Source organism: Gossypium hirsutum, chromosome A06 (assembly GCF_007990345.1).
Source record: "Gossypium hirsutum isolate 1008001.06 chromosome A06, Gossypium_hirsutum_v2.1, whole genome shotgun sequence".
Classification (NCBI taxonomy): domain Eukaryota; kingdom Viridiplantae; phylum Streptophyta; class Magnoliopsida; order Malvales; family Malvaceae; genus Gossypium; species Gossypium hirsutum.
Window position 1 is genome coordinate 52,800,627 of NC_053429.1, and position 15,262 is coordinate 52,815,888.

A 15,262-nucleotide genomic window follows, 5' to 3' on the forward strand; every position below is an offset into this window, starting at 1 on the left:
GCACTAAGTGTGCGTGGTTGATTATTAAGCACTATGTGTGTGAACCCACTATATATATATTTTCTATCAATTATTTATATTAAGGGTGCGACCTTACCAAGTCGATTTCGGACAGCGGAAAGGGGTAAGTTCTTGAGTAATAGAGCTTAAATTATGATTTGATTAGATCATGCTTTAAGCAAATCAAAATCATGCTCTTTGTGTGTGGCTATTGAGCTGAAATTGCAGGAATGATAAGTGTCTTGTGTTTGAGTTTTGCTAATGAAAATGAAATACGAATGTGTCATGATTTATTGTTAAATGTGCATGGTTATTCGAATGATGTCCGGGCTAAGTCCCGAAGGCTTTGTGCTAAGTGACCATATCCGGACTAAGATCCGAAGGCATTGGTGCGAGTTACTAAATCCGAGCTAAGTCCCGAAGAGCATTCATGCTAGTGATGTATCCGGGCTAAGTTCCGAAGAGCATTCATGCTAGTGATATATCCGGGCTAAGTCCCGAGGAGCATTCGTGCTAGTGATGTATCCGGGCTAAGTTCCGAAGAGCATTCGTGCTAGTGATATATCCGTGCTAAACCCCAAAGAGCATTCGTGCTGGTGTTATATCCGGGCTAGGTCCCGAAGAGTAATCATGCTGGTGACGTGTATTCGGGCCTTCGTGCCTAGTAGGCTTCGTGCCGGTAATTTGAGCAAAGTTTAAGTGCTCATTACTATACGAATTCAAATTTAAATGAGATGATATGTTTAAAAGTGTACATACATGATGTTTATAGACTTGGTTAAGTCATATCAATGTGTATTAACGAATGAATAAGAGCACTATGTATGTGAATGATTAGAGGCACTGTGTGTGTGCGAATTCCTATAACCGAGCACTATGAGTGCGAGATCGGTCAGTGGGCACTAAGTGTGTGAAGTGGAGTTCATGTAATACCTCGTTTGGGACGAAGGCATTGATTTGAGATAGTGTGTAAGACCATGTCTGGGACATGGCATCGGCTCGATATGTGAGAATATGTAAGACCATATCTAGGATATGGCATTGTAAGAGCTATATGTGCTATTGCTGAATGGACACTATTTTGTTAATCTTGTTCAAGAAATTATTTTGATTAAGTTTCGACATTCGAAAGTTTGAAAGAATTTTTGATGAATGTTGATAATTTTGGATATACGAGTTATGCGCTAGAATAAATCTCATGCCAGTGTATTATATTAGGCTTTATGCCTATTCTACTGTATACGGGTAACGTTAACTATGATTGAATGTGCTAAATGAACTAAATGTTCAGGTACGTGGAAGTTGACTTTTCTTTTGGAAATGAGTTTAGTTGAATATTGAGATGTGATAAAGTTATAAAGGATATTTATTGGGATGTTTGAGTATATGTGTACTTTCGGTTAGGTTACAGCTTATTCATGAATGAAAATGTGGGTTACAAATATGTGGGTTGATGATGTGAATTATACATGTTAATATGTGCTCAATATGTGTTTGAAATGCATTTGTGAATTAAGTTAAGTGATTATTGCTTATGAAATCAAGAAAATGAGATATATGTGCATACTTGTAGAAATGTTTATGTATTTGTTTTAAGATAAGAAAATGATTTTATGGATCGATGCGAAATCAGTAATGAATTACAATTGCTATCGATGAGCTAATGTTTATATGATATAATTCAATAAGAGGACGTTATCCTAAACTATGCATCGGTAGAAATTTTCGAGGACGAAAATCCCTAAAGGGGGGAAGAGTTGTGACACCCCTAATTTGACCCTAGTCGGGAAGTGGTTTCGGGACCGCTAAACCGAGTTGCAGAAATAATTGAATATAATATTTTATGTCTATTATATGTATATATGCATGTGTGAAAATTTCATGTTTGAATTTTGTTAATTGTAAGTGAATTTTATTAAATAGGACTTATGTGAGAAAAATTAGAAATGTGCTAGGCAAATGTGAAGTGGCCTATTAATGCATGTTATAAAAATGATGGGTTTGCATGTCAAATTACCCAAAATTTGAGCTAGTGGCCGGCCATGCTATGGGTGGAAACATGTTGGGAACATGTTGGCCTAGTGTGTTATGTTAGAAAGAATAAATAAAGGGTTAGTAATTAAGTAATGAAAAGGGAGGGGTGATGAAAACAAAGTTGTCTCATCCATCCCCCCCTCCATTTGCCGTAACTAGACAAAGAAAAGAAAAAAAAAAAGAGAAAGGTGTTCATCCTTTAACACCTTGGCCGAAAATTTGAAGGAGGAAGGAAGAAGAAAGGTTGAAGAGATTCGGCCATGCATGTAACTAGACTAAGGTATGTTTGATGATGTTCCATGAGATGCATGCATGTTTTAGTTGTTAGTTTGAGTTCTACCTAGCCCATGGTCTAAATCTTGCTATGTGATGGAGATGATATTCGGCCATGGGTGTTGTCTTTCTTGGTTGGTGTTTTGATGTTGTGGTGATGAGGCATGAAGATGATTGAGCTTGAGTGTTTAATAAAAAGGTTTGGATGTGAGAGTGTGTGAGGAGTAGAAATGAGGGGTCTTAGCAACTTCATGAAGGTTCGGCCATGGTGCTTCAATATTAGGATTAATTAGTTATATGGTTAGTATGGGTATGGGTGACCGAATATGAGAGCATGAATAGATGGAGAGTTTGGTGAATCGATATGTGGTAAATGTTAAGTGTTAAATGAGATAGAAATGATAGATTAATGTTGCACATTCGGCTATAGTTAGGCATGTTGATGATCTTATCTTGACTTAGATAATTAGGCATAAAAGGGTGGTAATGAGGTTGAGGTTGTTGAATGGTTAGTTGGGTAACAAATGAAGCATTCGGCCATCACTTGGGAGCTTATGTGATGTTGAGTTTAAAATTAGCAAAGGTGATTACCGAATGTCCAAAGTATGCATATGCATGTGTGATTAGATTATTGATAGTATGGTAATTGCATGAGGTTATTAGCCAAATAGCTAAGAACATAAAGTAGCAAGATGAAAATTTTACCATGTCGTTTCGTATGTCATAAAATCATTAAAATGTGGATACCAATATATGTAGCAAAGCGGTTAAATGAGTTAATTTATTTGTTTAAGCTCAAGACTCTAAAGGAGAGGCGTCCAACAAGGGAAAGGAAAAAGTGATCGAATAGCCGCCGAAATTGTTCGACCACATCCGAGGTAAGTTTTAAGTGATTAAATGTTGAGTAAATTCAATTATAATAGGACATGATGAGTTGATTTAATAAGATATGATGTGGCCATGATATGTTCTAAGCTCAAATGGTAAGTTCTTAAGTGTTTGAGCTTGGGAATTCAAGGGTAATTGAAATAGTCTGCTTAGGACAGCAGCAGTAACGTGACTTTAGAAAATCACCATAAATTTATGGATTTGAATTAGAGGCTGAATGAGACATGAAATTAAAGCTTAATGAGTCTAGTTTCTTATAAAAGAAACCGTGTAAGCAAAGGAATTTCCGATAATGAGATACTTAAAGTTGTGTGAGACAGCGCAGAATGACACTGTAATCCTCTGTTCTGTTTTTAGAAAATCATTATAAATTGTAAAAAAATGGTTATAAGATAAAATTTATATGCTTAGACTCCTTAAGAGTCTAGTTTCAAATGAAATCAAATATAACACATTTTGAATTCAGTAAAATGAGAAATTTGATTCGTAGTGAAGAGTGGTCAGATTAGTCAAACAATGAAACAGGGGAAACTTTAAGAAAAATTTGGTATTGATTGGCCAAACCTAAAATTCTGGAAATTTTATGGATGAAAGATATACGAGTCTATATTCATGAAAAATTAACGGAAAGTGATTTGGAGTTTTGTAGCTCCAGTCATAAATAATTTAGTGACTATTGCTCAGGAAAAACAGCTTGTGCTGAATTTGAGATTATGTTGTGAACCTTGATAAACTTGTTTTAGTTGCTCACAAGCTATTGATTAAACCCATACTTGAATTCTAAATCGTGATATTGTAAGTTAAGTTTATGAGTATTCGAATATGAAATGATAGTATGGCCTAATGGCCGATGTGATGAATGTGAAAGTGTATATATGTGATAAGGCCTAATGGCCGATGTGATGAATGTGAAAGTGTATATATGTGATAAGGCCTAATGGCGATGTGATGAATGTGAAAGTGTATATATGTGATAAGGCCTAATGGCCGATGTGGTGAATGTGAAAGTGTATATATGTGATAAGGCCTAATGGCCGATGTGATGAATGTGAAAGTGTATATATATGTGATAGGCCTAATGGCCGATGTGATGAATGTGAAAGTGTATATATATGATGATGTGATAGGGCCTAATGGTCGATGTGATGAATGTGAAAGTGTATATATATGTGATAGGGCCTAATTGCCGATGTGATGAATGTGATAAGTCCCGAAGGGCATTTGTGTCAGTACTATATCCGGGTTAAAACCCCGCAGGCTTTATGCGAGAATATTATCACTGATTAATGTCCGTAAGCTTCGTGCTCGTACTATATCCGAGCTCTAAAGACCCGATGACTACGTGTGGGGATTTTGTCCGGGTAAGACCCGATAACTTCGTGTGGAGATTATGTCCGGGTAAGACTTCGTAATAAGAATTGCTTATAAATATATTCAATGCGAAAGGTTAAACAGGTATGTACTCTAAGTTTATATGTGAGCTTGATTTGCACTAAATCATAAGGTAGTTATGTGACGCATACGAGAGCAATCTATGAGACTATTCCTATGATTATGTGACATCGGATCAGAGTGAGAGGTTATGTGAAATCATACGATATATCTATGTCACATGAGCTCACTATTATGTGAAAGTTTATCTGCCTATTGTATATGATGAGATGTGCATATTCGGTAAAGGGATGGTATGCCCGAAGGAAGAGTGAAATAAAAATACGAACAACTATGTTATAATTTGATTGTTATCTGTTGACACTGCTTAAAACTTACTAAGCATTGTAATGCTTACTCCGTTTACTCTGTTTCCTCTGTTTTATAGATCTCATTGCGAAGCTACAGGCTCGGGGATCGTCAGCAACTAGTCACACTATCACTATCCACTGTTTGGTACTGCTATGTTTTGGATTATCTTATGGCATGTATAAAATAGACTAGTGGCGGAAGAATATTTTGGTTAATGTATATAGCCATGCGAAAATGGCTTATATATGTTTGAGCATAATGTTATAATCATTTGGTATGGAATGGTTAATCACTATCATAATTTGTGCTATTTATGCTAAAAGGGCTAGTTGAATCATGGAAACTATGAAATAGGTAAAGTCTACCTTAAAGGCAGATGCTGGCAGCAGCAGTGATGTAGATTTGGGAAAATCACTAAAAATAGTAGGATTGGAATTAAATAATGAATAAATTATGTAAACGAACCTTGATGAATCTATTTTCATAGGAAAGTAACGAAACATCATATGGACAGTATGTTAAGAGATATTTAGGTTCTCGTGAGACAGGGCAGAACGGTTTCTGGATTCCCTGTTCCGACTTTGGAAATTTATTATAAATTAACCAGAGATAATTAGGAGTCATGCCATATATGTATAGATTCCTCTCTGAGTCTAGTTTCTATAGAAACAAACGGCATCAGTATTGAAGCTTGTGCAGGGAGATATCCAAGTCGTAATGCGCAAAGGTGAGTGTAGTCGATCCCTGTAACATGGGAGACTTTGACTAATAAACTGTACTAGTTGGCCGACCAAAAATTCTAGAAAAAAATATGTAAATGGGCATATGAGTCTATTTCAGGGAAAATTTACGGAACTGGATTTCGAGTTTCAGAACTAAGATATGATTTTTAAAGCGATTAGTATGCAGACTGGCAGCTTGTCTGGGAAATTTTTTTTAAGTGGTTTGAAGTCTGTTAACACCTCGTGTTCGACTCCGGCGACGGCCTCGGGTTCGGGGTGTTACAGTGCAGGCTACTACGTGTAACGGATAATTGGTCGCATGTGTAGTACTAAGTGTAGGCTACTATGCGTACCCGATAACTTTGATCACGTGTATAGTACTAAGTGAAGGCTACTACGTGTATCAGATGGTTAGGTAATGTGTGTAGTACTAAGTGCAGGCTACTACGTGTACTGGATAATTGGTCGCATGTGTAGTACTAAACGCAAGCTACTATGTGTACCAGATAGCTTTGGCTATAAGTGTGAAAATATGTGCAGGCAACTGAGTATCAGTTATTATTCCGAAGAGTTCAACGGGAAAATCGATTAAGTAAAAATACATGTGAACATAATTATATGATGAATAAGTGCAGGTATATGTTTAAGAAAATTTTGAGCAATATGCTCGATATCTGAGTGAACTTCGATAAGAAAAAATAGATTAAGTGAAATTATGTAAGAATGAATTTTAGTAGTAAAACAGTGTTGGACAACAGCACCTATTTTCATATAAAAGAAACAGGGGGGAAAACAAGTTGTATATTATGTGATATTCTAATTTTTGTGAGACAATGTCAGAATGAATTCGAGATCCCCTATTCTGACTTGGAAAAATTGTTAAAAATTGTAGAAAAATAATTATGGGTTATAATTTATATGCTTAGAATCTTTGATGAGTCTACTTTTAATATAAACAAATAGGAACATTATCCAAGTCTCGTACTATGAGATAAATAAATTTTAGTGAAGAAAGGTCGAAGCTGTCAAACAGCGAAACAGGGGAGACTTTGAAAAATAAACTGTACTTATTGGCTGGACCAAAAATTCTAAAAATTTTATGGTAGAAATGTGACACCCCTAATTTGACCCTAGTCAGAAAGCGGTTTCGGGACCGCTAAACCGAGTAACCAAATTATTTGAAAATGATATTTATTGTCTAAAATAAATGTGTGAAAATTTTAAGCTTCGATTTAGTAAATTTCATGTGAATTTAGTCAATAGGACTTATGTGTGACATTTTTGAAATGTGATAGATCAAAACATAAGGACCTATTAGTGCATGTTGAAAAAGGGGGGACTTGCATGTCAATTTCCCCCCCCCCATCTAGTAGTGGCCGGCCACGACATTAGGATGGACAAAGGGTGATGGGCAAAACATGTCATAGACATGTTGTGTTGGTGCATCATGGGAGGAAACAATAAAATAAAGAGCATGGGCAATAAAATATTAGTGTTAGTAGGATGAGAAACAAAAAAAAAGAAAGGATATGTGTGATTGTCCCCCCCTTGCCGTGAGTTGAAGGAAAGAAAAAAAAAAGTGTTCATCCTTTGGTTAATCCTTGGCCGAAAATTTTAAGGAGGAAGGAAGAAGAAAGATTGAAGAGGTTCGGCCATGCATGTAACTAGGCTAAGGTATGTTTGATGATGTTCCATGAGATGCATGCATGTTTTAGTTGTTAGCTTGAGTTCTACCTAGCCCATGGTCTAAATCTTGCTATGTGATGGAAATGACACTCAGCCATGGATGCATCATTCTTGCTTGGTGTTGATGTTGTGTTGGTGAGATATCAAGTTATTTTTGTGACCAAGTTGAGATTTGAATTTTTGGAATGAGTAAGGTTTTCGGTTATGTTGTTTTGTATGAGTAATGGATTGTTGAGTTCATGCTATTATGAATAAAATTGATTAAGAGAGGCTTGAGATAATTAAATATGCATGTTGGTGGTAAGATGAGCATTCGGTTTTTATCATGGAAGCATAGGAAGCTTGTTAAAGTTGAATTTTAGAAAAGTTAAATGTGTGTGTGCTTGTGCTAGTGCCGAATGTGCCTAGGGTGATTTAGCATTGAGTTTGGTGTTATATGAATTGAGTTTTATGGTTTTGGATTTTTAAGTGTTGATAAATACTTTGAATAATATATATATGTGGCTTTGAAATGTGAAACTCGGCCAAGTGGTTATAAGCATGATTTTAGAGATTCAATGATATTCGGCCGATTGGAATAATTCATGGCACCCCAAGCAAATTAGTTTTAGATGTTAATAAATATTGAAATTATTTAAAAGCATATTACCGAATGTGATTTTAGTCAATGATTCGGTTATGAGTGCTGATTTGTTTTATAATTAGCCGAATGTGTATATGTATACTATGAGGTGGTTTAGCTTAAAGAAAATTAAGGTGCTCGGAAGGTGATTGTCGTGGATAGTTTAAGTAATGAAATTTAATTTTGTTATGTGAAGTGATGACATTGCTGTTTGCAAATTTGAAGTTAAAAATTGTTGATTGAGCATCAAGAGCTTATGGAAACAAAGTCGGATCGTGGAAAAAGGGAAATTGGTCGAATAGTCGGAATTGACGTACATTAGCGATCGAGGTAAGTTTTAAGTATTAAAGCCTATAATGTGATTGAGTATGATATGTTAAGCACATATTAAAAGAATCATAACTCTATTGTAAATTTTTATGCATATAGCCTAATGGCTATTATGAAGTATAGGTAAGTTATTGATATGATATGTTGCCAAATGGATATGATATTATGAAGTGCTAAAAGGATATGTCAGAAGAGTAAAATTGTGATAAACCTGCTCAGGACAGCAGCAGTAACATGAATTTAGAAAATCACCATAAATTGTTGGAGTTGAATGGGAGGCTGAATAAATTATGAAATTAAAGCTTAATGAGTCTAGTTTCTTATAAAAGAAACCGTGTAAGAAAATTTATTTCCGATAATGAGATATTTAAAGTTGTGTGAGACAGTGCAGAATGACACTGTAATCCTCTGTTCTGTTTTTAGAAAATCATTATAAATTGTACAAAAATGGTTATAAGATAAAATTTATATGCTTAGACTCCTTAATGAGTCTAGTTTCAAATGAAATCAAATACAACACATTTTAAATTCTGTAAAATGAGAAATCGGATTCGTAGTGAAGAGTGGTCAGATTAGTCAAACAGTGAAACATGGGAAACTTTAAGAAAAATCTGGTATTGATTGGCCAAACCTAAAATTCTGGAAATTTTATGGATGAAGATATACGAGTCTATATTCAGGAAAAATTAACGGAAAGTGATTTGGAGTTTTGTCGCTCCAGTTATAAATGATTTAGTGACTATTGCTCAGGAAAAACAGCTTGTGCTGAATTTGAGATTGTGTTGTAAACCTTGATAAACTTGTTCTAGTTGCTCATAAGCTATTGATTAAACCCATACGTGAATTCTAAATTGTGATATTGGAAAATGATAGATGTAGATTCAGCCAAGAAAGTATATATATGTGATAAGGCCTAATGGCCGATGTGATGAATGTGAAAGTGTATATATGTGATAAGGCCTAATGGCCGATGTGATGAATGTGAAAGTGTATATATGTGATAAGGCCTAATAGCCGATGTGATGAATGTGAAAGTGTATATATGTGATAAGGCCTAATGGCCGATGTGATGAATGTGAAAGTGTATATATGTGATAAGGCCTAATGGCCGATGTGATGAATGTGAAAGTGTATTAGGCCGATGTGATGAATGTGAAAGTGTATATATGTGATAAGGCCTAATGCCGATGTGATGAATGTGAAAGTGTATATGTGTGATAAGGCCTAATAGCGATGTGATGAATGTGAAAGTGTATATGTGTGATAAGGCCTAATAGCCGATGTGATGAATGTGAAAGTGTATATATGTGATAAGGCCTAATGGCCGATGTGATGAATGTGAAAGTGTATATATGTGATAAGGCCTAATGGCGATGTGATGAATGTGAAAGTGTATATGTGTGATAAGGCCTAATAGCCGATGTGATGAATGTGAAAGTGTATATATGTGATAAGGCCTAATGGCCGATGTGATGAATGTGAAAGTGTATATATATGTGATAAGGCCTAATGGCCGATGTGATGAATGTGAACGTGTATATGTGTGATAAGGCCTAATAGCCGATGTGATGAATGTGAAAGTGTATATGTGTGATAAGGCCTAGTTGCCGATGTGATGAATGTGAAAGTGTATATATGTGATAAGGCCTAATAGCCGATGTGATGAATGTGAAAGTGTATATATGTGATAAGGCCTAATGGCCGATGTGATGAATGTGAAAGTGTATATATGTGATAAGGCCTAATGGCCGATGTGATGAATGTGAAAGTGTATATATGTGACAGGGCCGAGTGGCCAACGTGATGGATGTGAAAGTGCATAAATGTGATAAGTCCCGAAGGGCATTTGTGTCAGTACTATATCCGGGTTAAAACCCGCAGGCTTTATGCGAGAATATTATCACTGATTAATGTCCGTAAGCTTCGTGCTCGTACTATATCCGAGCTCTAAAGACCCGATGACTACGTGTGGGATTTTGTCCGGGTAAGACCCGATAACTTCGTGTGGAGATTATGTCTGGGTAAGACTTCGTAATAAGAATTGCTTATAAATATATTCAATGCGAAAGGTTAAACAGGTATGTACTCCAAGTTTATATGTGAGCTTGATTTGCACTAAATCATAAGGTAGTTATGTGATGCATACGAGAGCAATCTATGAGACTATTCCTATGATTATGTGACATCGGGTCAGTGTGAGAGGTGATGTGAAATCATACGATATATCTATGTCACATGAGCTCACTTTTATGTGAAAGTTTATCTGCCTATTGTATATGATGAGATGTGCATATTCGGTAAAGGGATGGTATGCCCGAAGGAAGAGTGAAATAAAAATACGAACAATTATGTTATAATTTGATTGTTATCTGTTGACACTGCTTAAAACTTACTAAGCATTGTAATGCTTACTCCGTTTACTCTGTTTCCTCTGTTTTATAGATCTCATTGCGAAGCTACAGGCTCGGGGATCGTCTGCAACTAGTCACACTATCACTATCCACTGTTTGGTACTGCTATGTTTTGGATTATCTTATGGCACGTATAAAATAGACTAGTGGCGGAAGAATATTTTGGTTAATGTATATAGCCATGCGAAAATGGCTTATATATGTTTGAGCATAATGTTATAATCATTTGGTATGGAATGGTTAATCACTATCATAATTTGTGCTATTTATGCTAAAAGGGCTAGTTGAATCATGGCAACTATGAAATAGGTAAAGTCTACCTTAAAGGCAGATGCTGGCTGCAGCAGTGATGTAGATTTGGAAAATCACTAAAAATAGTAGGATTGGAATTAAATAATGAATAAATTATTTAAACGAACCTTGATGAATCTATTTTCATAGGAAAGTAACGAAACGATCATATGGACAGTATGTTAAGAGATATTCAGGTTCTCGTGAGACAGGGCCAGAACGGTTTCTGGATTCCCTGTTCCGACTTTGGAAATTCATTATAAATTAACCAGAGATAATTAGGAGTCATGCCATATATGTATAGATTCCTCTCTGAGTTTAGTTTCTATAGAAAGAAACGGCATCAGTATTGAAGCTTTGTGCAGGGAGATATCCAAGTCGTAATGCGCAAAGATCAGTGTAGTCGATCCCTGTAACATGGGAGACTTTGACTAATAAACTATACTAATTGGCCCGACCAAAAATTATAGAAAAAATATGTAGATGGGCATATGAGTCTAGTTTCAGGGAAAAATTACGAAACTAATTTTCGAGTTGTGAAACTCAAGATATGATTTTTAAGGTGACAGTGTCGCAGTTAGCCAACTGCCTGGAAAATTTTAAAATGGACTGTGATAGTAAGCGAATTTAGTCTGTGAACCCCTCTTGTCCGACTCCGGCAACGGTCTCGGGTACGGGGTGTTACAGGAAATATATGTGAGTCTAGTTTCTGAAAAAAATTATGGATCTTAATTTGGAGTTCCGTAACTCCAGATATAAATAATTTAGTGATTGTGACTCAAGAAAGTAGCTTAACCAGAACATGTTTAAATGTACAATTGGGTTAGGTTTAGTATGGAAAGCATGTTAGTAAATTGCTTATTATTATTTCATGCAGGCTTACTAAGCGTAAAGCTTACCCCCTCCTTTCCATTTCTTTTAGTGTTGTCAGGTTAGCTCAGGGTTAGAGATCGTCAGAGGCAGCATCACACTATCAAGCCAACACCTTGACAGTATAAACACATATGCTAGAATTATCAAGTGAGTGGCATGTTTAGGGACCTAGTTTTATAACATGTGTTATTATAATTTGGCCAAATATATTGGTCTTTAGTGAGCTAATGATTCTGACTTATAACATGCGTCTAAATGCAAATGTACCATACAGGTAGGTGAACATTGTCTTGTGTTGATCTTCCGGTGCTACTGTAATCTGATTATACCCCGAGTATCCATCGAGAAAACAGTAATAGTCTCGCCCCACGAGTCTATCCAGCATCTGGTCCAGGAATAGCAAAGGAAAGTTATCTTTCCTAGTCGCCTTGTTCAGCTTCTAGTAATCGATGCAAATCTTCCATCTCGTAACTATTCTAGTTTGTATCAACTCGTTATTCTTGTTCTCTATGACTGTGATACCTCCCTTCTTTGGCACTCACTGGACCGGAGTTACCCACTAACTTTCTGAGATGGGATAAACGATACCTGCATCTAACCACTTGATAATCTTCTTTTTCACTACGTCATTGATAAACCGTAATTTATAAATATTTTTATCCCATGCTTAGCACATTTATGGATGGTTTCTCCTTAGATTTGGTGAATTCGATGCTCCTAATTCTCTAATTTCATGTTTTATACTTAGGTGAGCATAGGAGAGTAAAAGAGCGAGAAACAGGTCGAAAACAGAGAAAATGGACCCACAAGGGAAATCAACATGGCCTAGACTTCCTCACACAGGTAAGCCACACGGCTGTGTCCATTTGGCAGGATAGAAGCATGACTTACACGGGTAGACTACATGCCCGTGCCTATTTAACAGCCTTGACCACGGGCTGGAGCAATCACACACGGGCGTGTCCCTGTCAAGACCAAGTATAGTCCTATTCGGAAAAGGCCACTTTTGAGGGCTCTTAGGCATTCAAAAGCTTATTTAAACACCTGAGGAGGCACTTAGAAGGGAGGCACAGTGTAGGAGGCAAGGAATTACTCAAGGGAAGCCGATTGATCCATCTCAGAAGCTGGATTCATCGTTAGGACTGAAGATCTCCCTTCAATTTCCATTAGGGGTTTTGGGTTTTCTTTATGTTTTGTTATCTTTATTCTCTTGAGATGTTTTCTTTCATAATTATGAACTAAACCCCTTAAATACCTAAGGGGAATGAAACCTAAGATAGATCTTGTTATTATTATCTAAGTTGTATGATAAATATTTGACTTGTTCTTAATTATGTGTTCTTAATTCTTGTTTTAATATTCCAGGATATTGATTCAAGTTAATGCTCTTATTCAGAGGAGAAAAAGTCCCTGTCTAAGAGTAAATTTGTCGTAATTAAGTGGAGTTGATTGCATGCCTAGAGATAGGGTGACAAGATTTTGCCGAATTAGGGTGAAACCTAATAAGGGAGTCCATAGATCGAGTTAAAGCAACACTAGGTGTTAATTTGAAAGAGATTTCAATTCATCAACCTAGGGTTAGACGTTATTAGTCTCGAGAGAGATAATAATATAAGTTAGGAATTTTTACGGATCAAGTCAAATGAATAAATCGTCTGATTCAGAGTCAAATAACAAGTGAAGTCTAGGTGGAGTTTTCCTTGGGTATTGTCTTAATCAATCGAGTTTTCTCAAAAGCTTTTCCCCAATTTTCTCTCTGTGCATCCTTAATTTAGTTAATTAGTTTAGATAAACAAACCCTTAAATTTTTAGGCTAGATAATAAAAAGGATGTAATTACTAGTACTCTTGGTTCCTTTGGGTTCGACAATCTGGTCTTGCTAAAGCTATACTACTGTTCGACAGGTACACTTGCCTTCATCGTGATAATAGTTAGTTTCAAGAACGATTAATTATAAAATTTTAAAACTTGTCGCGAATATCACGTATCAAGTTTTTGGCGCCGTTGCTGGGGAACTAAGATATTAGGAACACTCGATTTTTATTACTCTAGCCATTTTACTTTATTTGTAATTTAAATTTTTATTTTCCTTTCTAATTTTTCTTTTATTCATTCCTGGCAGGTTTTTATAGTGTATGACTAGAAGAAACCCATCAGGACCATTACTGTTTGATAGTGAGATCAATCGCACAGTTCGCAGAAACTGAAGAGAAATAAGGCGAAGCTTATGATACACAAAGGAAGAGCAAGAGGACGATACTTCAACCACAACCAAGGAGATGGCTGAAAACTAGGAAAATCCGCTACCTCCTGCGATTGCCGCTAATCCAGTAAATCAGAATCCTGCTCTGCGTACTATGTATGATTATGCTAAACCTTCTTTAATAGGAGCTGAATTGAGCATAGTTAGGCCTGCTTTTGCTGCGAATAATTTTGAACTGAAACCTAACACCATTGAAATGATCCAACAGTTTGTTCAGTTTGATGGTTTGCAGGACGAGGACCCAAACGCTCATTTGGCAAATTTTTTAGAATTTTGAGACACTTTTAAAATCAATGGCGTTTCTGATGATGCCATTTGCCTTCGGTTATTCCCTTTTTCATTGAGGAACAAAGCTAAATAGTGGTTGAACTCGTTACCACGAGGGTCAATCACTACTTGGGAACAAATGACAGAAAAGTTTTTATTAAAATATTTTTTGCTGGCTAAAACGGCTAAATTATGTAATGATATCTCTTCTTTTGTGTAGATGGATTTAGAAACACTCTACGATGCATGGAATAGATACAAGGACCTTTTGCGAAGATGCCCTCACCATGGGTTACCGCTTTGGCTACAGGTTCAAACGTTTCACAGTGGCTTGAATCCTTTGACTAGACAGATGATTAATGCAGCTGCTGGTGGAACTATCAATAATAGGACACCTGAGGATGCTTATGAATTTATAGAAGAGTTGTCACTGAATAATTATCAGTGGCAAGTCATGAGGACAAAGCCAACGAAAACAGTCGGTGTTTTTAACGTCAATTCTGTCACCATGCTCTCTAATTAGGTAGAACTTTTGAATAGAAAAATTGATGGTTTTCTTGGTTCTTCACAGGTTCACCCATTAATGCAGTGCGAAGGAAGTGGAGGTGGATCAAGCAATTCAGAATACCCACCCTATGGCCACAACATGGAGAACGAGCAGTTAAATTACATGGGTAATAATTCTCAATCTCAAAATAATCCTTCTAGTAATACTTACAATGCAGGTTGGAGGAACCACCCAAATTTCTCATGGGGAGGCCAAGGGAATCAGAGACCACCACCTCCAGGCTTCCAACAACCACCCTACCAACAAGAGAAAAAGCCAAACCTTCAGGAGATGCTAAAAAATTCATCTCGG

General features: G+C 36.3%; 1 non-coding gene across 1 annotated transcript; it reads right to left on the reverse strand.

Annotated features, from left to right (window-relative positions):
• Nucleotides 1-14,590: 14,590 nt before the first annotated feature.
• On the reverse strand, nt 14,591-14,697 carry LOC121231266 (small nucleolar RNA R71). Its single transcript, XR_005929330.1, has one exon. It is a non-coding gene; the product is annotated as a small nucleolar RNA R71 (small nucleolar RNA).
• Between the last annotated feature and the right edge of the window lie 565 nt (nt 14,698-15,262).